Source organism: Podarcis vaucheri (assembly GCF_965113315.1).
Source record: "Podarcis vaucheri genome assembly, chromosome: 10".
Classification (NCBI taxonomy): Eukaryota; Metazoa; Chordata; class Lepidosauria; order Squamata; family Lacertidae; genus Podarcis; species Podarcis vaucheri.
This window is the reverse complement of record NC_138748.1, coordinates 20,317,182-20,340,018: the sequence shown is the minus strand read 5'-3', so window position 1 is coordinate 20,340,018 and position 22,837 is coordinate 20,317,182. Positions and strand designations below refer to the sequence as shown.

General features: G+C 42.0%; 1 protein-coding gene and 1 long non-coding RNA gene across 3 annotated transcripts in view; one reads left to right on the top strand and one right to left on the bottom strand.

Moving 5' to 3' along the window:
- Window positions 1-22,837, bottom strand: part of TFEC (transcription factor EC) — a 123,061-nt gene that overhangs the window by 87,866 nt on the left and 12,358 nt on the right. The gene's annotated exons all lie outside the window — the stretch shown is intronic.
- On the top strand, window positions 493-9,874 carry LOC309541811. 2 transcript variants are annotated; one of them, XR_014223958.1, is made up of 4 exons: window positions 493-591; window positions 1,148-1,274; window positions 4,837-4,984; window positions 9,756-9,874. It is a non-coding gene; the product is annotated as an uncharacterized lncRNA (long non-coding RNA). The 2 variants fall into 2 exon arrangements; XR_014223957.1 differs by lacking the exon at window positions 4,837-4,984.

Sequence of the window (22,837 nt, the reverse complement as noted above, 5' to 3'; positions counted from 1 at the left end):
TGAAAAAGGCCTGGCTCTGGTCGAGGCCAGCCTAACCTCCTTGTGGCCCGGGATCTCCAAGATGTTTTTATTTGAGGACCGTAAGGTCCTCCGTGGGACATACCAGGCGAGGCGGTCCTATAGGTACGAGGGTCCTAGGCCATATAGGGCTTTAAAGGTTAAAACCAGCACCTTAAACCTGATCCTGTACTCCACCGGGAGCCAGTGCAGCAGGTATAGCACCGGGTGAATGTGATCCCACGGCAAGGACCCCATAAGGAGTTTCGCTGCGGCATTCTGCACCCGCTGATGTTTCTGGCTCAGTCTCAAGGGCAGCCCCACGTAATTTTTCTTCTGGACATGTTTCCATTTTTGTCAACATTCTCCAACATCCCAAGTTAGAGCAGATGACCCCTGAGGTCCCTCCCTTGGAATAAAATGAGATACAAATAGAAAACATGAGACTTCAGCAGATTCTTCAAGTTCCCCTCCACCCTCCATTATATCTGCATACAAACAGCTATATTGTTCTGGACACACACAGTCGCCATTCTTGCAGTCACAGAAATGCCTCCTTTTGGTTCTTCTCCCCAACCTACAAGGCAGTCAAAGGTAACTATTAAGAGAGAATCTATTTATTTCCCAGCAATATCAGCTAATAAAAGCATCTCGGTCCACAAACATTATTTTTGTGCAGCCTTAATTCAGCCAAGTGGATTTCTTCATTTGGTTGCCCTCTGTGTCGACTTTGTGCCTGCCAAGGATTAGCCTGGAGCAAATTTTGACAGCAATAAGATATCCACCCATAAAATCAAGTGTGCAGCCACCAATTCTTTAATTTAAATAGCACTAAGTTTTGTGTATATATATGCGCACGAACAGAAACAATTCAGAAATATTAGCTTAAAACAGAATATTATTCTCGGTGCTTTATTTCTAGAAAAAATTGTGCTGGTACTGTATACTGCTGAGTGCCACCAGAAAAAGCACTGGTCTTCCCTATCTCCCAGGCTTGTTGTGAGGACACACTGAGTAAATTAAATCATAAAGCGGCAGCAGCAAAGAAAGGGCAGATTGCTTTTAACCTGGCTGGCAGCAGTCCTCTGCTAAGCACAAGTCTCTGGGATTCTCTCGTTTCACATACCCGGCCAACTCTTCTTCCTCATAGCACTGACAGGAACATTGGGAAGCCAAGGACGGAAAGGTTTTGCCATCGCTCCCTGAAGCCGTCTGCCAAATGTGACAGATCTTCCCCTAGCTGTGAAGAAGTAGAGCTGGAAGAAGAGATTTCATAGGTACGGTTGCGAACTTCTTCTATTAACAGGGCTCCCATGCGGCTGTATGACCAGCACAAGTTCCCACTTGCAAATGCTTGGATTTCTGCCCACTGCCCAATTCTTAAATGCGAACTGTATAACAGTGGCAAGCCCAAAGATGAAAAATAGGATAGCGGGCAATATCTAATTTTAGATCTGATAATAGATCTTATTCAAAAGGAGGATGTGACTGGACAGTACACTGGTGTCTTCCTCTCTTGTGGCAAAAAAAAAGAGAGAGAGAGAGAGAGAGAGAGAGAGCAGGAAAGTCAGATGGTTATGCTCAGGTCTTATTTTACATAAAAAAACTTTAATTGCTTTATTTTAGACATTTTAGACAACCGCATGCAAGTCAATGGAGCACAGCGCTTTTGCACTGGATTTGGCCAGGGAAAAGGTACAAGGAAATAATTTGATACAGTGGTACCTCAGGTTAAGTACTTAATTTGTTCCGGAGGTCCGTTCTTAACCTGAAACTGTTCTTAACCTGAAGCACCACTTTAGCTAATGGGGCCTCCTGCTGCCGCTGTGCCGCCGGAGCACGATTTCTGTTCTCATCCTGAAGCAAAGTTCTTAACCTGAAGCACTATTTCTGGGTTAGCGGAGTCATATGTAAGCTGAAGCGTATGTAACCCGAGGTACCACTGTACTGCTCTTTCTTTCTTTTTTTATAAATATTTATTAAAGTTTTCACAGTATTACATAATGAAAAAGAAAAAATAGAAAATAAAAAACAGTTAAAAATAATTCCATCTTTACATCACTTATCTTTCATTTACTTGTTTCCCGGACCTCCTCATACCTCCCTTTTTTGTATTCCAGTTCAATTATTAGTTCAGCAATTCCTTTCCCCCCTTATTTTCCTGATCTTTAATCTTAATATATTATAACATTAAATTTTTACCTATTAAAAATCCAATTTTTCCATATTCTTTTAAACCATTACAGCTAGAAACCACTTAACTTCAATCCAACATCATTCTAACATTCCTTAATTTTGCAATATTTCTGTAAATAGTCTTTAAATTTCCTCCAATCTTCTTCCACTGACTCTTCTCCCTGGTCTCGGATTCTGCCAGTCATTTCCGCCAATTCCATGTAGTCCATCACTTTCATCTGCCATTCTTCCAGAGTGGGAAAGTCTTGTGTCTTTGTTTCAAGAACAACAGCTGACTCACTAGTGTCCAGTCACAGCTGCAGGAAAATGTTGGCATTCTCGGCTGAGTTTACATTTAAACCTATTCTGAGTGATGCTTAACATCACTTGGGATGAAGGAGTAGAGGAGATGCTCATCAGAGTCATAGATGGCAAGAAGCTGACTAGGTTAGATAGTATTATAAAAGACTGAAACGGGAATTAAGGCCATACTGGCAGGTTGGAGACCTGGATCAAAAGTAATGAAATGAATTTCAGGAGATAAACATAAAGTTCTGCAATACAGTGGAAAGAATTAGATGCACAAACATACAATGGATGGATATCTGCCTTGATAGCAATGTATGTCATAAATATCTAGACATTCTAGCAGACCACAAGCTGCACACGAGTTACTCTGGTGTCAGAAGCAAACAGGCAGGAGCCACTGCCTCAACAGACAAAGTCAATGTTTGGAGTAGAGTTTTGCAGTGTGATGTGACCAAGAAGTAAAGCAAGCAAGATGCAGAGTCAAAGCAACTTTTGGGAGCAATATTTTATTTCTGTTTGAATCCATGACTTTAGTTCTGGGGGGGGGGGACAAAACCCTTTCGGGGTGTTGATGCTGTGAACCCCTCCATCACTGGCTCAGATTGTATATATGTAAAAATAAACCATATATCATAAAGGTAAAGGTAAAGGACCCCTGGACGGTTAAGTCCAGTCACTGGTGACTATGGGGTTACAGCGTTCATCTCACTTTCAGGCCGAGGGAGCCGGCATTTGTCCACAGACAGCTTTTTGGGGTCATGTGGCCAGCAGGACTAAACCGCTTCTGGTGCAGCAGCACACCGTGACGGAAACCAGAACGCACGGAAACACTGTTTACCTTCCTGCCACAGTGGTACCTATTTATCTACTTGTACTGGTGTGCTTTCAAGCTTCTAGGTTGGCAGGAGCTGGGACAGAACAACGGGAGCTCACCCCATCACGCAGATTCGAACTGCCGACCTTCCGATTGGCAAGCCCAAGAGGCTATGACACAATCCGAAAGGAAACACAAACCCTGGGAAAGCGCCTGGAACCCCCAAAATTTCACACCGCTCATGTTTCTATCACTCATAAGTGATGTGACACACAGGTGTATTTGTTGCTGAATACAAAACGAATGGCAAGGAGTCACTCATTAGAAATGAGTACCGATGGAATGAAAGGAAGAGAATATAAAAAACTGAAAGTATATGTGCTATATAGATAGGCTCAATGGATTAAATAGCAAGCTAATAAAATGGGTGCCCAACTGGATAAAAGCAGGAAAGAAATAAAGGTTATATAGGACTGTTGTGGTGTTAAAAGTGTTAAATTTAGATATATTATGATGGATAGAAAATCATGACAGTGAGTCTCAAAAGCCTGAAGAATGGTTCCGCGTGACAAATTAATGTTAAGCCCCATCATTTTTTGCTCTTTTAAAAGCAGACTTAGTGGAGCACTAGAATAGATATGATACAGTAGGTCAAGATCCTGCACTGGCAGGGGATGCACAGAATGACCTACCGGGTCTTTCTCCCCCTCTAACATTTCATCATTCTATGAAGTTCTAAGCCAAATACTTTTATCACTTTTCGTCTATGTGAGCAGCTGAGCTTCGTGTCACTAGAAGCGAAGGAGTGAAAAATGATTGTGGCTGAACAGTTACAAAAAAAATAATAAAATCAGAAGTAGCCCATTCTGGTTTGAAACAAAATTTGCTCTTTTATAATTATAAATGCACTCCCAAATACCATGGCTGAAATAATGAATTGAAAAATGAACACAGAGGACAATGATGAGGAAAGAGAGATAGAAGGGAAATGCTGGGCAAAGCAGGTGTTGAAGGGAATGAAGGACTGAAATTGCACAATAGATGAATATGGACAGACATGAAAAAAGAGATAGGTGTGCCACAAGTATTATGAGGAAGAGGCTTGGTACCTCACGGAGAAAGCTGTTAAGTTGTGCGTGAACATATCAGACGACACAGCAATTCTTCAAACAGCTCTTGTTTATTCACAGACCAGAACAGAACTGTACTAAGGGTTCAGCCAGCCTGCTAATATAGAGCTCTACTACAATGCAACTGTAACCATTTTCTGTAACTATCCAATCACTGAACGTCACTTTCAATCCCCTATTTGCATATGTGGACCCGAGTGAAAACTATCTACAGTATCCCCCTGCTGGCCCAGGGTGAGAACTTTAGTACATAACAAAAGCCAAGGCAGTTAGGACCTGGAAGAACCCACAAAGGTCTCAAATCCACCTGAAGTGCCTTTGGCTCATGGATGTTTCCACCTGCATCTCCTGACAACCCAATCCAAACACATACTAAACCCTACTTTGAACCCCAATTCTCCCCTTTGCCAGCCAGGCCTCAAGAACGAAGGTGGCAGCAGAAGCAATGAGAAGCCCAGCGTCAGCATGAGATCTCCTCAAGAGAAGATCCAGCTACAAAAAATGATCCAGAAGATGACCAGGAAGAGGAGGAGATGGCATTGAGTTTATAAGCAAGAAGGTGGCAGTGAGGATTTGTGTAAAACATACATTAAAACTGTCAGTAAGTTAGAAGTTAATTACAAATTGCTTAACATCGGTCCTGTCATACTGAAAGATCAACTCCTTACAAGTGAGGAAGAGAGATTATGCGGCACTTGTAAAATACCAGTTCCCCAGATCGAAGTGGTCAAATGGGCATATATGCTTAGCCTTCTTATTCATGCACTTTGAAATCAGTAGTGTTTATTATACTATGTTTCGTTCCTCCCTCGTTCCATCACCCCTGTGGGTTTATCCTTTTTGTGGTTGTCATGCCAATGCTGGGTGATAAACTGTGGCCTACAGAAAGGATCAGGCCTCCATGTGTTCCCTCAGTCATACTTCCAACAAGCATGCCATGTAAAACCGAGTCCACTTCTTATCCAGCTAATTCACAGGTAGAAATCCAGCAGCTATTCGTAAGTAAAACTTCCCTATTCCCCCCACAGAGCTACAATTCTCAGAATGATTTAACAATCAATCCTTCTTCCCAGGGAAATCTGGGAGCTGTTGCTCTGTGAGGGCAACAGAGGTTTCCAGATACCTCTCAGCACCCTTAAAAAGCTACAGCTCCTCCCATAATACTTTGGGGATGGCAGAATCAGCACTCCGTCTCTCTCTCCCTTTCCATTTACCGTATTTTTCGCTCTATAGGACACACTTTTTCCCCTCCAAAAATTAAGGGGAAATGTGTGTGCGTCCTATAGAGCGAATGCAGGCTCCTTGGCTTCAGCGATAGCAACGTGAAGCCTCCGAAGCGCAGAGGGAGCTCTCCCTCCGCGCTCCGGAGGCTTCGCGTTGCTTTCGCTGAAGCCTGGAGAGCGAGAGGGGTCGGGATAGCCGCCTGAAGCCTGCAGAGCACAGCGCGAGTTCCCGCTGCGCTCCGCAGGCTTCAGGTTCCTTTCGCTGAAGCCAGACTCTCCTGGCTTCAGCAGAGAAGGAGAGCTGCACAGCGCCCCTTTCAGCCAAGCCGGAGGAGAAATGGAAGGGGCTCCGTTTCTCCTGCCGCTTCGCTGAAGGGGCGCTGAGCAGAGAGAGGGAGAATTTTCTCTCTCTTGTTCTCCCCCTCTGAAACAAGGTGCGTCCTATGGTCTGGTGCATCCTATAGAGTGAAAAATACGGTAACTTTCCTGTCATCTTTTAATCCTTTCGTATCATGCTACCCCTGACCCCCTGACCCCTGGCTGTCACAACTTACGCAAACTCTTCAAAGTGTGGCTTCACAATTCTGCTGGTTATCAATGTCCGGCGAAGAATTATGGAGCAGACCCTCAAGTCATGGTGGGGAGTCAGCCATACTGGAATTGCCATCATTGCCTGACATGGAATGGTGGTTTCAGCATGGCAAGAACCTCTTGACTAGTGAAATCCCCAGCTGCAAAACTGGCTGTGATGGCGCCAATATCATCTAGATGACCTTAACTCTTAAGTTCCTGGGTAACAGAATGAATGTAGCCTTTCCAAAGCGATGTGCAGGCCGTCACAGTGGGATTCCCAGGTCTACATACTAACTCATTTTTGCAAGCCGGCAGAGCCTTGAAAATGAAAATAATACTTGGCATCCATTAAAAGAGGTTGGAAACCGCTGAATGAAGTTTCCGTTTCCAATTATGCTAATGAATTTGATAGGGAACCTGTGAATTGTCTGTCGAAGTTTCCCCATCATCACCTCCCCCACAACCTAGCTTGGGTGTCCATGTGCCAATAATAAATCAGGCCTTTTGATTTGAAAAGTGTTGTTTTAATTTCAGAGGCAATTGTACCTGCTGAGATTTAAACTTCCCACCCATTGACCGAAAAGCTCCAGAGCCAATAATTAACTGTGGTACTAGCAATTATCATCTTTGCAAACCACTAGGGGGCAAGATCATCACACTCAGCTCTTTAATTCGAGTAGAACTGTTTTTCAGGCCTCTGGAAGAATTTTTGCAGAAAGAATCTACCTTCTTTTTAATACAATTACACAGGCACTGCAGAAGTTCACCAATTACTGGTGCATATTCCAAACCAGTGTCTCTGCAAATATTATTGAAACAAAGCCACTTCAGTCTAAGACCATCTCAAAAAAGAAATAAATCCAATCTATTCTTAAAAATAAATAAATAACACAGCACAAAGCCAGAACCAAAATTCCCACATATTACAGTGTTAATATTTACACTGCTGGAAACAGGACGGAAGCAGTCCTTTAAAGACCTACTTTCTGCTATTGACCATTCTCTATTATTACTATTTTTGGCCGTAGAGAGGGTTTAAAAAAAATAAACATACAGACAACTTCAGTATAGACCGTGAACTTACCAGATAAGGGCCTATTCAAATGATCATCAAATGTATTCCTTTTTTTAAGTAGGCAAATTTCGCTTTGTCAACAAAAAGGGTGCTAGAAACCTGCCACAGAAGATATTGGCTGCTTGCTTTGAATCTATATGTGGAATTTAGAGATGCCTGCAAAACTTGTTCTTCTGAGACCTGGTACAAGTTCTGAGGGCTCATAATGCCTGGACCTCAGTGCAATTCCACACACACACACACCCCTTTGTTCCCATTGACCATCCAATCACCCCAAGTCACTTCTCTCCATCCATTTGAATGAACTTTTGAAAATAAAAATCAACACTCCTTGTGCTCCATTCCCCCTTTTCCCTACTCTCAGAACTGGCACATCATGCAAGGCTGGGCAGTAGCAGCAGCCTCTTCTGCTCCTCACCCACTCTCCAGCAGCTGCTATGAGCTGCCCATGGGAGGAGACCAGCGGCAGTGGCCATGGAGAGCCAACAGGATGCTTCCTCACTGCTGCCGCCACTTGAGACAAGTGGTGGCTCCTCCTCCTCCTCCCTGAGCTTGGCAGTGTCACCGGCAGGGAAAAGAAGGACATTGCGGGGACAGGTGGAGTCCCCCAAAACCCTGGGCGGCCCCCGTGTGGAATAACGACTCAAGACAACGTGCTATGGGATTAAAATTGGCCACAACTTTATTATGTTTCAGATGTTGGTGGAGCTTGGCTCAGGCATTGGGCGTTTATCCCTCCCAGTCCCCCGCCGGAGATCTGGGGAACATCAGGGTTATCCAGTGGGGGGGGGGATGGACTGGCTCTGTTCAAGCAGAGAGAGCCCGCCCCATTACGCTGCCGTTGGAGGGGAGAGCAATGATGACCTCTAGGCGTACGGTCAAAGCCTCCCCTCAAACAACCCCTTTAATGGGGAACCCTGGTATCGCCACCGCAAAGAGGAAGGGGGCATGGGTCACCACTGCAGCCCCCCCCCCATTCAGGGAAGATAGATTAAAGGATTTCGCCCAAGGCCTGATACCGCCAAAGTTGTGACATTTTGCTACGGGAAAGGCAAACCTGCCATTGCAGAATTCCTTTCCGGCCCTTCAACAGCGACCTTGACGTAGCAGCACCCACAAAAGAAGTCTTAACTGAGGGTGAGTAGGGTGGGAGAAGCTCTGAAGCCAACTGACGATTCCCAGGTAAGACCCTCCCCCTGTTGTGTGGGCAGGTAGTTCCTCCCCCTACCTGTCCTGATCACCTTGGCAACGCCACCCCAGGCAGGATTGGGCAACTGGCTGAGGTAGGCGGAGACCTCCAGGTATCCCACCTGGGGAAGGCCAAGCCAAGCCTGCGTTAATGGTGCCGCATAGGGTCCAGGGGGCTGCGCGAGAACCACGCAAAGGGTGCCCCCCATTTAATGTGGGGAGCGGTCATTCCGGGATCAAATAAGAAGCCAGGGTGGCTTTTGTAATTCTGCGACTGTCCCTGGGAAACCAGGCGTATCAGGGTCTTACATCCTGATCTATGAAGCATGACAGACATAACAGAGGGAGAAATTTTCATAGCTGTGTCAGCTAGACAAGCAGAGTTTAAATGCAGTTTGGGGGGATTTGGGGAGGCTAGAGATGGAGAAGGAATTTAATTCAGATCATACTTGAAGGCTAACCAACCTAATTTGCGCTTTCCTAAACAGTACACAAAGGGACGCGGGTGGCGCTGTGGGTAAAAGCCTCAGCGCCTAGGGCTTGCCGATCGAAAGGTCGGCGGTTCGAATCCCCGCGGCGGGGTGCGCTCCCGCTGCTCGGTCCCAGCGCCTGCCAACCTAGCAGTTTGAAAGCACCCCCGGGTGCAAGTAGATAAATAGGTACCGCTTACCAGCGGGAAGGTAAACGGCGTTCCGTGTGCGGCTCTGGCTCGCCAGATGCAGCTTTGTCACGCTGGCCACGTGACCCGGAAGTGTCTCCGGACAGCGCTGGCCCCCGGCCTATAGATGTGAGATGGGCGCACAAACCCCAGAGTCTGTCAAGACTGGCCCGTTCGGGCAGGGGTACCTTTACCTTTACCTTTAAACAGTACACAAACTGATATCCAGATATCCTTCAAAATTCAAATTCAAATTCACACTTCCCTGAATTTTGTAATGTAGTTCTCTAGCCAAGTAATATGTATTAAAAATGCATATATTGTAGGAAAGTGTGCTTGATGCTCAAGTGGCCAACCTAAATATCATTAATGCGCACACGCCATACATTTAAAGCACACACTCCCCCCCAAGAATCTCAGAAACTTTTCCATCTTTGGGGAACTATAATTCCCAGAACCCTTAAACTATAGTTACCAGCATTCTTGGGATGTGTGTTTCAAATGTGCTTCAAAAGCTTGGTGTTTATGCAGCTGTACAGATTGGTAATAAACCTGACTAGTATAAGACACATATTTAAACTTTGTATTTTACATTTCTTTTCTTTTCTTACAGAATAACATGAGGAGAGTCTAAAATAACGAAGTTGCAGCTAATGTCAATGAATTCCAGTGAAGAGACATTGCTTTGCACCAACACAGGATCCGACCATGCTCATTAAAATGTGACAATCAGCCTTGATGTTGTGCCTGATTTCCTGTGATCGTACATGCTTTCGTTACAGTGAAGTCATCGCAGATTCTCTCCGTTATAATCTCATCATGATCTAATGCGCTGCCTTTTTTATCACAGCTATAAAAAAAAATCCAATTATATTCATCAAAGGGCAGAAAAAAACTTCAACAAAAAAAAAAGTATTCAACAGGAAATCACTGTTATCATTTATAAGGCCTTACTTACAATAAAGCTGCTGCATTCTGCAAATATCCCAGGTAATGAATCAAATGTGCCTTCTTACGTCGATTTTGAAAACTTTCATATGTCTGCATTTAGATGTTGCTTTGGATAACTGAAAAGAATATAGATGTGCCTTTTCTTCTATCCTCCCACCTTTCGTTTCCTTATAAGAAAGATTGCCACTGTTCTGGCTAAAAACTGTGCATAATAACTAACTGGTTACCTAAGACATTTTTAATCTACAGTGCTTCTTGAAAAGAATACAGAGCAAAGGTGGACACTGGAAAGACAGGAACAGGGAGAATGTCAGATTAGCCCAAACTCTCAGGCCCTTATCACTGAAAGAAAAGTCTGGCAAAGGACATTCAAGGACATTGCTAGAGCTCAAACATGTAACTATATAATTTACCAGAAAAAGCAGGTGCAAAGGGTAAGATTTGGAAACCTCAATCAACATTTTGCTTTTAAGGGAGAAATTTATGCAGTTTAGGAAGGAATATACCATATTTTTTGCTCTATAAGACTCACTTTTTCCCTCCTAAAAAGTAAGGGGAGATGTGTGTGAGTCTCATGGAGCGAATGCAGGCTGTGCAGCTATCCCAGAAGTCAGAACAGCAAGAGGGATTGCTGCTTTCACTGTGCAGCGATCCCTCTTGCTGTTCTGGCTTCTGAGATTCAGAATATTTTTCTTCTTGTTTTCCTCCTCCAAAAGCTAGGTGTGTCTTGTGGTCTGGTGCATCTTATAGAGCGAAAAATACGGTACTTCATAACATATTTGCAGTTGGAAGATCAATGGTCAGAATATCTAATCAAACTTATTTTATATAAATTACTTTAAAAAATAAATCATACACATAAGTATACAATTCAGTTTTCCTGATTGTATGTGACTAATTTTTACTCAGAGTAGACCCACTGAAATCAATGAACTCCAGTTAGTCATGACATTAATTTCAAATATCTAACCTTAACAAAAAAATGATGGCTCCAATAAATAATAAAATAATTACACTCATTTGCTTCATATAACCAAGAAATTGTTTCATAAATCTTGTCAGTTTCTTCCGTCAACCATATTCTCCATGAATACATTTCCAACACTGTAAACAACCATTCTCTGGTAGCAGCAATTTTTGGTTGTTGCCAATAAATGACCAAGAACTATAGAGAAATTAATCAAATTTTCACATCCTTAGTCTTGTCCATTCATTATAGAATGAACAAACATGAAATTTTAACAATCTTTGCTATTTAATTATTTGTGAGGCTTCGAGACCAGTAACTTCAAACTTTTGAGGAATTCCATATTTTTTGCATCATAACACTCACTTTTTTCCTCCTAGAAAGTAAGGGGAAATGTCTGTGCGTGTTATGGAGTGAATGCCTATGGGTGGCGGGGGGTGGGGATCTGCTGCAGTCGTGAGCAGAGGATCCATGGTTCCCCTTCCTTCCCTCTTCCGTGGCTCACTTTGAAACAGCAAAGCAGGAGAAGAGCCCCTGAGTGGGGAGGAGAGAAGGACAGAGAGCCTGCTTGCTTTAAAGGAGCAAAGCGGGAGAGGAGAGGAGCCTTCTCCCCTTATACCCCTCTTCTTCATTATTAGCAGCATCCTTCTCCACACACCCCATGCGTGCTCCTTGTCCCTTGAGTGCTTTTCCTTCCCTCCCCACTTAAAACGTGGTTACAAAGCACGGATCCACATGGGTCCTCAGGATTTTTGCACTGGGTCACCCCAAATTCATCATCAGATCACATAGCATGTCCATGGCTACATCTTGCACCAAAGAAATCACGCACCCACTGTTGCCTGGGGCCGCAGTGGTGCAAAAACATGGTTACAAAGCATGGATCCACATGGATCCTCAGGATTTTTGCATTGGGCTACTCCAAACTCACTGTCAGATCACATGTCTGTGGCCACAGCATGAACCACAAAAATCATACACCCACTGTTTCGTTTAGAATATTTTTTTTCCTTGTTTTCCTCCTCTAAAAACTACGTGCGTGTTATGGTCGGGTGCGTGTTATAGAGCGAAAAATACGGTATATATATCTACATCCACATTGCCAATACCCATACATATACCCGATTCATTCTTCAAGGAGATATATACCAGCTAAACAATCTTCTTAAATTGGGTTTCTTTCCATGAAGCCCTAACATAAAAATGCTTTTTTGTCTCATATATTTTTGCTATGGCCTTTCTCAGATAGCTGAGATTTCCTTCCCAAAGCACCTTATTACAGTATCTTTTTTTAAAAGAAAGATATTGCATTTTTGTATCAAACCTGTATTTGTTTACCATCTGGTCGTATTGCCAAAATTGTTTTGTGAAGGGTCAGCAGTGGGAGTCACCATAGTACCAAATCCCTATCTGATAAGACATCTGATCTGAAAATATTGATCCCATTCATTTATCCTCAGTTGGTATTTTGAAATCAAACTCAATTGTACAATCAAATCCTTAAATCTAACTATTATTCTTTTCCCATTTCTGAAATCCTCTACCCATATTATTTTTGTCAAATGTATCTTTTCTAATAATCAAGACCAACAGTGAGGTATCAGAGTTTATTTCCCCCTTATATTTACCCCATGTTTTCATTCTGCATTTAAAGAGATTTTTACCTGACAGTGTCTAGCCTTAACATCTTTTATATTGTGTGACTGAGTGTGGAGAGCGTATTCATCTCTTGCAAAATATCTTTGATCACCTGTCTTCCATGCTTCCAAAGGAAAAGAGGCTATATCCCATACATTTACAGGAGTTTGAAAACAATGGAATTTAGCCTCCTATCTGAGTTCAAGAGTAGTTAGAACAAATGTCAAGTCAAGCTCTACCTCTGATAAGGTACCTAATCCTTAGAAGAATGGTTCCACCTTCATAATGTGTCGGGAGTTGTTGTAGCAAAAACAAAATAAAACATCTCTTCCTTCAGTCCTGCCCAATTGCTCTGCACACAGGGTCTTTTTTCCTTTTTCCTTTCCTAAATTGTGAGGAGTGACTTACCCATACGTTTCCTCCTCACCTGAGGAGCTTTAGCAATACCACATTTTCCTTTCAAAGACTTGCTTCTCCCACTTTTGCTTATGAGCCTGTCTGCCCAGCAGCAAATCCTACTTGCTTATGAGGCAGCCTTTTTGTCTAGAACCTTTTGTCTAGAACCAGGGGCTCCTCAGGGAAGGAAAGCCATATTGTGAGAATCGCCTGAATGATTCTATCGTCAAGCAAGGAGGCAGGACCATCATCTCCAATGGAAGACAGACATGCATCCTTCACCAAACCATCTGGTATGGGAGAAGACAGCTAGCCAGCCTTAAATACTACAATCTGTTTCCAATGGCGGAAACAGTAATCTTCATTTGTATCCCAGCATTCTTGTTAAATATTTTTTTAATAATTTTTCATGAATAACTGTCCAATGAAAGCCACATTAATACGATACCAAATTATAATACAATTAAAATAGCCAATTATCCAATTCTAAATTAAACAATTTTAGATGACTTCCTGTGTTCTGGTATTCAGGGAATGATGTTGTTCTTTCATCCTGCTCTGATCCTCTTAGTTAATCCAAATACAACAGTTCCGGTCCTAATCCTTTATTTTGACAGCTACTGATACAATGCCTTTAGTTCATATTTAACTATTCCACATCCATTAATTTGCAAGAAGAGTTTGTATTCTGTAGATTTCTGTGTGAAATGTTTCTTTTACATTCATCATTATCTTCATGTTGTAATCCATCATCTCCAGCATTTCCCCTTTCACTTTAGAGACTGCAGTTGCCACAGCGCCACAGCTTCACGCCATCTTGCTTATCCCAAACTGAAAAAGATCTGGCGTCTCGCCATAGATCTGGGCAGACTTCCAGCATTATCTTCTTTGATTCCTTTCCCATCTGTTAACAAGATGGTATTTCACCAAAGCCATGATAAGTCAGAGCTAGAGTCCTCCTTAGGTCAGTGCCACAAAACATTACAATGTTTTCACACAGTTCAATTCTTTCAATTAATCCATAAAAATTACGAAGTTCTTGTTAATTTCCTCTTGCAATCCATCAATGATTACATTCCATTAATAATTGCATTCCATTAGTAGTTAATTCTTTCTTCAGGGAAGGCTTGCCAGATCATAAAACAGCATATATAATATAAAGAGAAAACAAAGGTTCCCCTCCCCTTACAGACCAATCCAGTTACGGCGAAAATCCTCTCCAGATCGAGACCTTGGCACTCAGTGTCTGATTCATTTAGCAGATTATTTTGTCTCCTTATACCAGAATACGCCTGTTTCTTAAGTCCAAATTCAGATCCATCTTAAAAAACAGAAGTACCTCCGCTCATAGTGACTGCGTTGGAGAGTTACCAGTATGTGCAGTGCTATCCACTCAGCGTCCCCTGCCACCCGCATTAGCAAGAGGCAAGTATCAGACAAACTGCGGGTGAAAGCTCATCTCCGCCCAATTGGGGGGGAGGGGGTCTTGCAAGGATAATTACTCTCAAATTATCCTTAATTTGCTGCACGGACAGTCTCTGCTAACATGGAAGCAGCTTTTCACCATGGCAGTGAGCACCGGAAGTGTATCCCAGCATTCTTGCAACCGCAGGGTAGTTTATTGCATACAGAAAGTTTTCAGGTCTCAGAGATCTAATGTTTTATCACACTATTTGCTTTCAAAGAAAACGTAATCCAGTTACCTGTTTTTTGGCATTCTACAATGAAGAGAATAGGAGTTCTTCCAAGAAATCTGTTTATAAGAATGAGGTGATTAAACTGATGTAACAAGTAGATTCTGAAATTCTGCATTATTATGCCAATTTGTGTGTGTGTTGAGACTGCTTCTCACTTGTGTAGGCCAGGACAGAGCCGTGTCTTGATTGTGCCTTACTACATGATGGCATATGGTAAGGTGCATTTCTGGAAGATGTGGGGCACTAATAAAATTAGGCCTTATACTCCACTGCACTCTGTATTTGAGGCATGATTCTGCTCACACCATTGGCCTGTGGAAGGCAACTAGGGAGGCTCAGCAGGCATGCAAAATTTCATTTATTCTTCAATCCAACCCTTGGAAACTGTGTCTACAGAGAGCATCCATAATGCCACAGCCATTCAACGTGTGATCTTAGAGACTAGCCAAGCAAGGCAACACCCTCTCCACAGGTGTCTGCCCCTGGAGAGAACAGAGAGGATGACAGGCTGCGAGAATTTCCAGAAACTGTAGGTCAACAAGAGTGGTTGGCTTGCCATTTATCAAAGCAATGTGCTTTGCACAGCCCAGTTTGCTTATTGTCGATTTGCTTATTTAAATCATTCATTTTTATCTACCTATTAAAATAGATATTAAATGCCCTTCTTCAAAAGATTTTAGAACAAAAGGTGGGACCACCTAATTTGCAACCCAATTTAAACTGACAAATTAGCATAAAGAAATACAACAAAACAGTAACGTAGAGCAGAAATTTAAAAAACCTCTGGTGTAGGTCAGAATACAGCAAAACTCCCAAAATGATCTAAAACTTAAAATACATGGGGGAATTGTGTGATCGTCAACTGGCAGCATAAATCATGCCTCCATAGGTTTGCTGGACTACAATTCCCATCATTCCTCACCCTTGGCTTTTCTGACTGGGGCTGATGGGAGCTGGAGTTCAGAAACCTCTGGAAGGCCACAGGTTCCCCATCCCTGCTCAGATTTCAGGTGGTGTGCAGCATAAAACAAATAAATAGCAGCTAAAAATATTAAAACAGATTCAAACTTACTCAGATAAAAGCAGCAAACATCTATTAAGACTTTGGGGTGAGTAAAAATGTTTTCGCTCCCCCATCCCCCAGAAGTGGCACACCTTGCCCCCACCAGAGGCGACCCATTAGGTGACTAGAGAAAGATGTGCAACAGCTTGCAACAGAAGTTCTTGCATTTTCAACGTACCTCTCCTCGCAGAATGATTTTATACTACTTCATACTACATTGGCAGTGCTCTGAGACAAGCTTCAAAACAGGTGTGTTCCCAATACAAAGACACCTGCAGATCAGCAGCAATTGCTATTACCGTTCTCTAGGTCGCCAGAATAGGCTTTGCTCATGTAGCAACTGCACATAGACAGCAGTGCTGCCGCGAAAAGCAAGAGTAAGAAATATTTGCTTGATTTATTAATGTCTTTAGCAGTTACTAAGCACAACTGAGCCTATCCCCCCCCCAAAAAAGTACTCTGCATGTTTTATTATTTACCAGGAATAATGATATTCTAATTAGACTACTCTGTGGTAATCTAATTAGTACTCTGCTTATTGCCTACTACAAAATGGATTTCTTGACTGTCAGCATATTCTATGCATTCCCTATTTGAATAATGGCATTCTCGTTGGGACCAGTAGGGTAGGGGGCATTTGACCCAGAATGCTGCTTGCTCCATTTTTTAAATACCATGTTTTTGAAATTCCGAAAAACTAAAATTGTGGCGAGTTTAATTTCAAAGTCATTTTTGGCCTCTCTTTCAAATGGCATGTGGTAATCCTGCATATCTATTATTTTATTTTATTTTATTTTCTGCACTGACGGAAAATGTTAATGAAGAGAGCCACAGTGTACCATCTCACCCAGAGCAATGGAAAACATTAAAATCACTTTGTGAAGAACTGAATAAAACTTTATTTTTATAAATATAGCCCTCGTCGGAGCTCTGTCATTCCACTGTACTTTTGAAATAAGGGCACATGGAAAAATATGGCAGAGAGCCTTTGAGATAGCTAACTAAAGCTACAAAATGAGCACTGCACTGTATTTCCAAGGAACACAGTTCAAAAGTTGTACGATTACTACTAAGGTTGTTTTATTCTTTACCACATTTGGAACAGGAAGTCTGTGTTGTTCTTGAAGAATTCTGAAAAGCAATGTCACAGTCTGATGACCTCTTCTCCTCATTAAAACGTTCCCAAAGACAGCTCTCTGCATGATGTTTTGTAGCTTCAGCAGCCATGAACTAATTTGTACCTCTTATTTTGATCATGCACACTGGTGAAAGCACCAAACAATATTTTTCTTTAAACACAGAGAGGGCTTTCAACAGCTCAGCACGCAATTTCTACCCTCTTTTTAATCTTGGAGCACCTATTTATTTGCTCTTTTCACCACTAAATCTTCTTTGCTCCTTTCTGCCCCCTGTAAAGTCGCTAGTTAAAAATCTTCTGTGTGTGTGTATGTGTGTGTTTCCCCCCCTTCATAGGCTTAAGCCATTAGAGGGTTATTACCATAAAAAGGGAAGGGAAAGAATTAGAGATATCGGAATTTGCATTAGTAAATTTCAATCCAATTAAACTAAAATAATATTTATTTAGGAGCTACCTTTCTGGAACGCGTATCCGTTCTGTAAAGCTGATGGGGCAAAAAGCAGAATAGGTACCCAGTGACGTGACTGATTTGCTCTGAATACTGGATGTTTCAAGATGGTGCCGATAGATAATTAGCATTCATCTGGTTGATTTGTTTATTTTGCATTCCTTCACTCTTTCTGATAGATTCATTATGCAAGCCATCTCCTTCTCCCATCTCAGGCTTTCAGTGCTATGCAAATTGCAAACAAGTCCTGTCAGGGCCTTTGGCGCAGATGGCTTGGAAAGGCAGTCTACGTTGGCTGACATTGAGAGTAACATCTCAAGTTATCAATATTGAACAGATGCCGAGCAAAGTGATTACATGCTGTATTTATTTGTGCCTCATTTCTAATTTTAAAAAATGAATTCTATGGAATTAGACCTTCAATAGTAGTTTCTTATGGAACCCGTCTCCCAATACAAATGTATCTGGAACCTTAGATCTTCATCAGAGGTCATTCTCTAGGTCCCTCCTTTGAGGGAGACCTGGAAGAGAGAGCCCTTTCAGTTGTGGCTCCCTGCTTGTAGGGTGCTCTCCCTAGTAAGGTCCACCGGGTGCCTCCACTGACATCTTTTTGATGCCCGGTCAAAGCTTACCTTCTCTCCCACCCCACCAGTCTTTCAATAGACTTTATAGATCACTTTATACCCTAACATGGTCACAAAGCAGTTTACGCATCAATCAATAAAACAACCATCCATTCATCAAAAAGTGTTGGAAGTTGAGGAACACAAAACATAGTCCGATAAATAGGAACAGATCTATAGAAACATCACAATCCACTGATCCAGAGCAGGCTAACCAAGTCTGAGTGAAAAGAAATGTCAAATTGCCAAAGCGTGCTAATTGAAGAGGTGTCTCTCAGAGAAGAATGTTCTATAGTCAAGACACAACCACAGAGAAGACCCTATCCCACATCAGGGGATAGTGCAACAGACCCCTCTGACAACCTCACAGTCGAGACTGGCTGGTATGGGAAGAGATGCTCCACCAGCTATCTAGACTCCAGGACATTCAGGGCTTTGTATATTAATTCCAATTTGGGCCTGCTAACATACAGGCAGCCAGTGAAGATCCCACAGCACAGGTATTATGGCTGCCACTCAGCTAGGCTATCCTGGTCCAGGAATGACCACAGGTGGCTGGAAATGTAAGGAAAAAGAAGGAACCTTTTACCACATGTGGTGGACGTGCCTCAAGGTAAAAGGCTTATGGGAAAGGATCTATAATGAACTGGAAAAAATGTTGGAAAACACATTTATCAAGAAACCAGAAGCCTTTTTACTTGGTATAGTGGGGGGAGGAATCCCCAAAAAGGATGTTACTTTTTTCTGTATGCCACAACAGCTGCGAGAATATTATTAGCGAAGAATTGGAAGAAACAAGATTTACCAACTATAGAAGAATGGCAGATGAAGATGATGGGACTGTATGGAACTTGCCAAACTGATTGGGAGACTCCGAGACCAGAGAGAAGAGACGGTGGAAGAAGACTGGAAGAAGTTTAAAGAATATTTGAAAAAATGTTAATATTTAAATCTTAGAATAGCTTTGGAAGTAGATATAGGCTGTAGGGTTAGAAGTAGAAGATAGTGTATTTTAAAATAGTATTATCTGTAAGTGATAAAACGTGAAGATTTTTATGGTAAAAATTAGTGTTAATAAAAAAATGTTTTAAAATTATGATATATGAAACTGCTAAAGATGAGGTAAAATGAAAATCAGGGGGGACTTGGGGAAGCTCACTTAACCATGTTTAGAAAAAAAATAAGGATAAGACAAGAATTTATTCATATTGTTTGTATTTCTGTTTGTATTGTTTATTTGTGTTATAAAATGAATATTTAAAAAAAACCAAAGGAATGACCTCAGACTTGCAACTGAGATCACCAATGACAAAGATGAATTGAAGAGCACCACTAAACTATGTACCTGCTCCTTCAGAAGGAGGACAACTTCACAGACTGGTCACCAATTTCCCAGAGCCAGAGCTGTTTTTGGACTACAATTCCCATCATCCCTGACCACTGGTCCTGTTAGCTAGGGATGATGGGAGTTGTAGTCCCAAAACAGCTGGAGGGCCAAGTTTGAGGATGCCTGCTCTAGTCAGTAACCTTGAGGTTGCATTCTACACCACTTGCAGTTCTCAAGCACTTTTCAGAGGCAGCTGTACGCAAAGTGCATTACATTAGTCTAACCTGCACAGTGGTTTTTTTCTTTAAAAAAATGTTTAGGGGTACTCCCATTTTGAGTCAAGAGAATCACCATTTTATAGTTCAAATCGGGAAAAATAAATATAGTAAATGGACAAAAATACAAAGATTCACAAAATGTTTAGAGGTATGCCTACCCCTGCGTACCCCCAGAAAAAAAGCACTGAACCTGGATGTAATTAAGGCATGGATTACTGCTCCCAACTTGTGTTTTCTTTAATAGTCTATAGAATTGTGTGGTGGTCCCCCCCCCTTAATAATCAAGGACAATATGGGGGGGGGGTTCTATACACTCAGGGGCAGCTCCAGGTTTGAGAGGGCCCTGAGTAAAGTGTTCCCTGATTGGTCTCTTCTTTCCTACCTGTGGTTTCTGGTGGGCATTGCCTAGCTGTGGTAGAGATGCTTTGTGCTGCCTCAAGACGCCCTTTCAAATTCCATACTACTTTCTACAGCAGTGCTAGGTCAAGGGCATTATGAGAAATTTCAAGGGTAGCTAGATCCAGCTGCCTGGCACTCTTCAAAGGGTCAGGTCAAAAAGAAATATTAAGAACCCCAACCAAAGAACTGTGGCAAGAGAAACTGATGGATTATGCAGAATTGGCGAAGTTGACACAAACTACGGGATAAGGACAACTGTGACTTTAAAGAAGAATGGGAACCTTTTACAAAGTACTTAAACAACAAAATGAACTGGACTCCTTGGCAGGCTTTGAATAAACACACACAAACTTTTTATTGGTACCATATAGATAGATAAATTAAGGATCTTTACAATTTTATAATATGCAGAGAATAACATGTGCTGAAAAACCAGGGAGAGGAGCTGAGGGAAGTCTGGGGGGTGGGGTGGGAGGGAGGGGTTTTTTCCTTGGGGAGGGGGGAAATGGGGGGAATGAGGATGATGTATTTCTGAAGAATTGCTATGTTGAAATTCCTAATAAAAAATATTCAAAAACAACAAGAAGAACAACAACTCTGGAAGAAAAGGAAAAGGAACATAAAATGTACAATTTAATTTACTCCCCCCTCCCCAAAAAAGGAATTTTTTTCTCATTAAAATAAATTTTATTAATATTTTTCCACACAACAACAACACGAAAGATATCTAAAAATAACAATACACAACACACAAAAATCAACATTCGAAAACTAAAGAAAGCAACAACAACAACAAAAAAAAACAAATCCATATCTTACAAGTTAATATTATAAACACTAAAACAACAACAAGAAGACATTGACTTCCACCAATCCCACAGCACCTCCTTTATCTCTCATTGTGTCTTCCTGTTTTCCTGTTTTCTTTATCATCTCTATCCTAACATCTAGATATAAATCCCTCTTTCATATCCTTTCACTTCACAAGGTTATTCCAGACTCAACCAGATTTCTGTCCTCGAACCTTGACTTTTGAGGTATTCATTTAGGCACTCCTATTCTTTTTTTACTTCACTTTTTGGTTTTTGTCTTATTATGTCTGTCAATTTGGCTAATTCTAAGTATTCTGAAAGAAATTTTAAGAGCATCAGCAGAGATGCTCAGGCATCTCCCCGGAATGCCAGATGCTAACAGCTGTTCTGCGTATGCAAACTTGGATGGCTTTGAGAATGGTTACAGGAGAGGGTTACCCCTCCAGATGTTGTTGGACTCCCATCAGCCCCCAGACGTCATGGCCAGTCAGGGATGACTGAGCAATATCTGTAGGGCCAGAAGTTCTACCTCGTCAGGGCAATCGTTTTGCTAGAGGAAAAGAATAGCCTCTTCTATCAGGACGGTTTATTTTCAGGCACCAAGCAAACTGGTACACAGAAAAGAAAATGGAAATGTAAGCAGGGGGAAGGGGGGGGCATTTTCAGGAACTGATGTCTCTCCTGTGGCTCTTTCTCCACTAGATGTCCTTAGCGTTTCACGCAGCAGCTTCAAATGCAGTAACTGAATATTCACAAGGGTACGGACCTTTTTTGAAGTGTGTGATATTAACAGATCATGACTGATGGCTTGCCCTACAGAGTTCATTTTATCTGGAAGATAGAGAGAGAGGGGGAGGGGGGAGGGAGGGAGAGAGGCAAAATGAGCACAATAATTTAATCCCCTGCTTGGTTAAGATATATAGGGGTATCCCAATTTAGGAAGCTATTAAAGTCGTGTGTGCTTTCTTCTTTGGAAACATTTAAGCAATCAAGGCATTCAAACAATCTGGACCAGGGGGAATCCTTACAGAGGGGAAAAATATTTGATAGATAGATATAGATATTATACTAACCAAGAATTCCTCCCCACCCTCAACCTAATTGTATTGCTTTCAAATCCTATTTTATAGTTATACAGACCATTTGCAGCAATCCCAGTTTAGCAGCAGGGGTTTTGTTTTAGTTTTACTAGATCATAAAGGGTGAGGTATCACAGGTGTCCATTTCAGGCTTGCAAGCCTGCCCCAACCAAAGCCATCTACCAAAAAAAAGGGGGGGGGAAACAAGCATCTAAATCAGGCATGGCCAAACTTGGCCCTCCAGATGTTTTGGGACCACAACTCCCATCATCCCTAGCTAACAGTATTCAGGGATGATGGGAATTGTAGTCCCAAAACTAGTCTGGAGGGCCAGGTTTCGCCATGCCTGACCCTCCTAAATAATAATAATAATATAAAATAATAATAATAATTATTATTATTATTTATACCCTGCCCATCTGGCTGGGTTTTCCCAGCCACTCTGGACGATTTCCAACCAAATATTAAAAATACAGCATTAGACATAAATGAAACTAAAGCACGCTGAGGTAAATCCACCAGCACAATACCTTTTCTGTTTTGAAAGACTACAGGTACTTTAAATGAAGCTTTAACCACACACATTCTAACTAGAGCAGAGGGCTACAAATCTCCTGTAGTCAGGAAATGGGGAGATATATATATATATATATATAGAGAGAGAGAGAGAGAGAGAGAGAGAGATTCCTGAAAGGCGCCAGTGAGCATCAATTTGGCCATACTGGAGCAGCATGTGTCTGATTTCTCAGAGCAGCGGGCAAAAGGTTTGCACTGCATACATGAGCAGTTCCTTTCCCAGGGGCAGACAGACAAAACACAAAGAGGATGCTCTGAATAACCTGCAGAGTCCACAGCTCCAGCACTCATCTCCGGAACAAG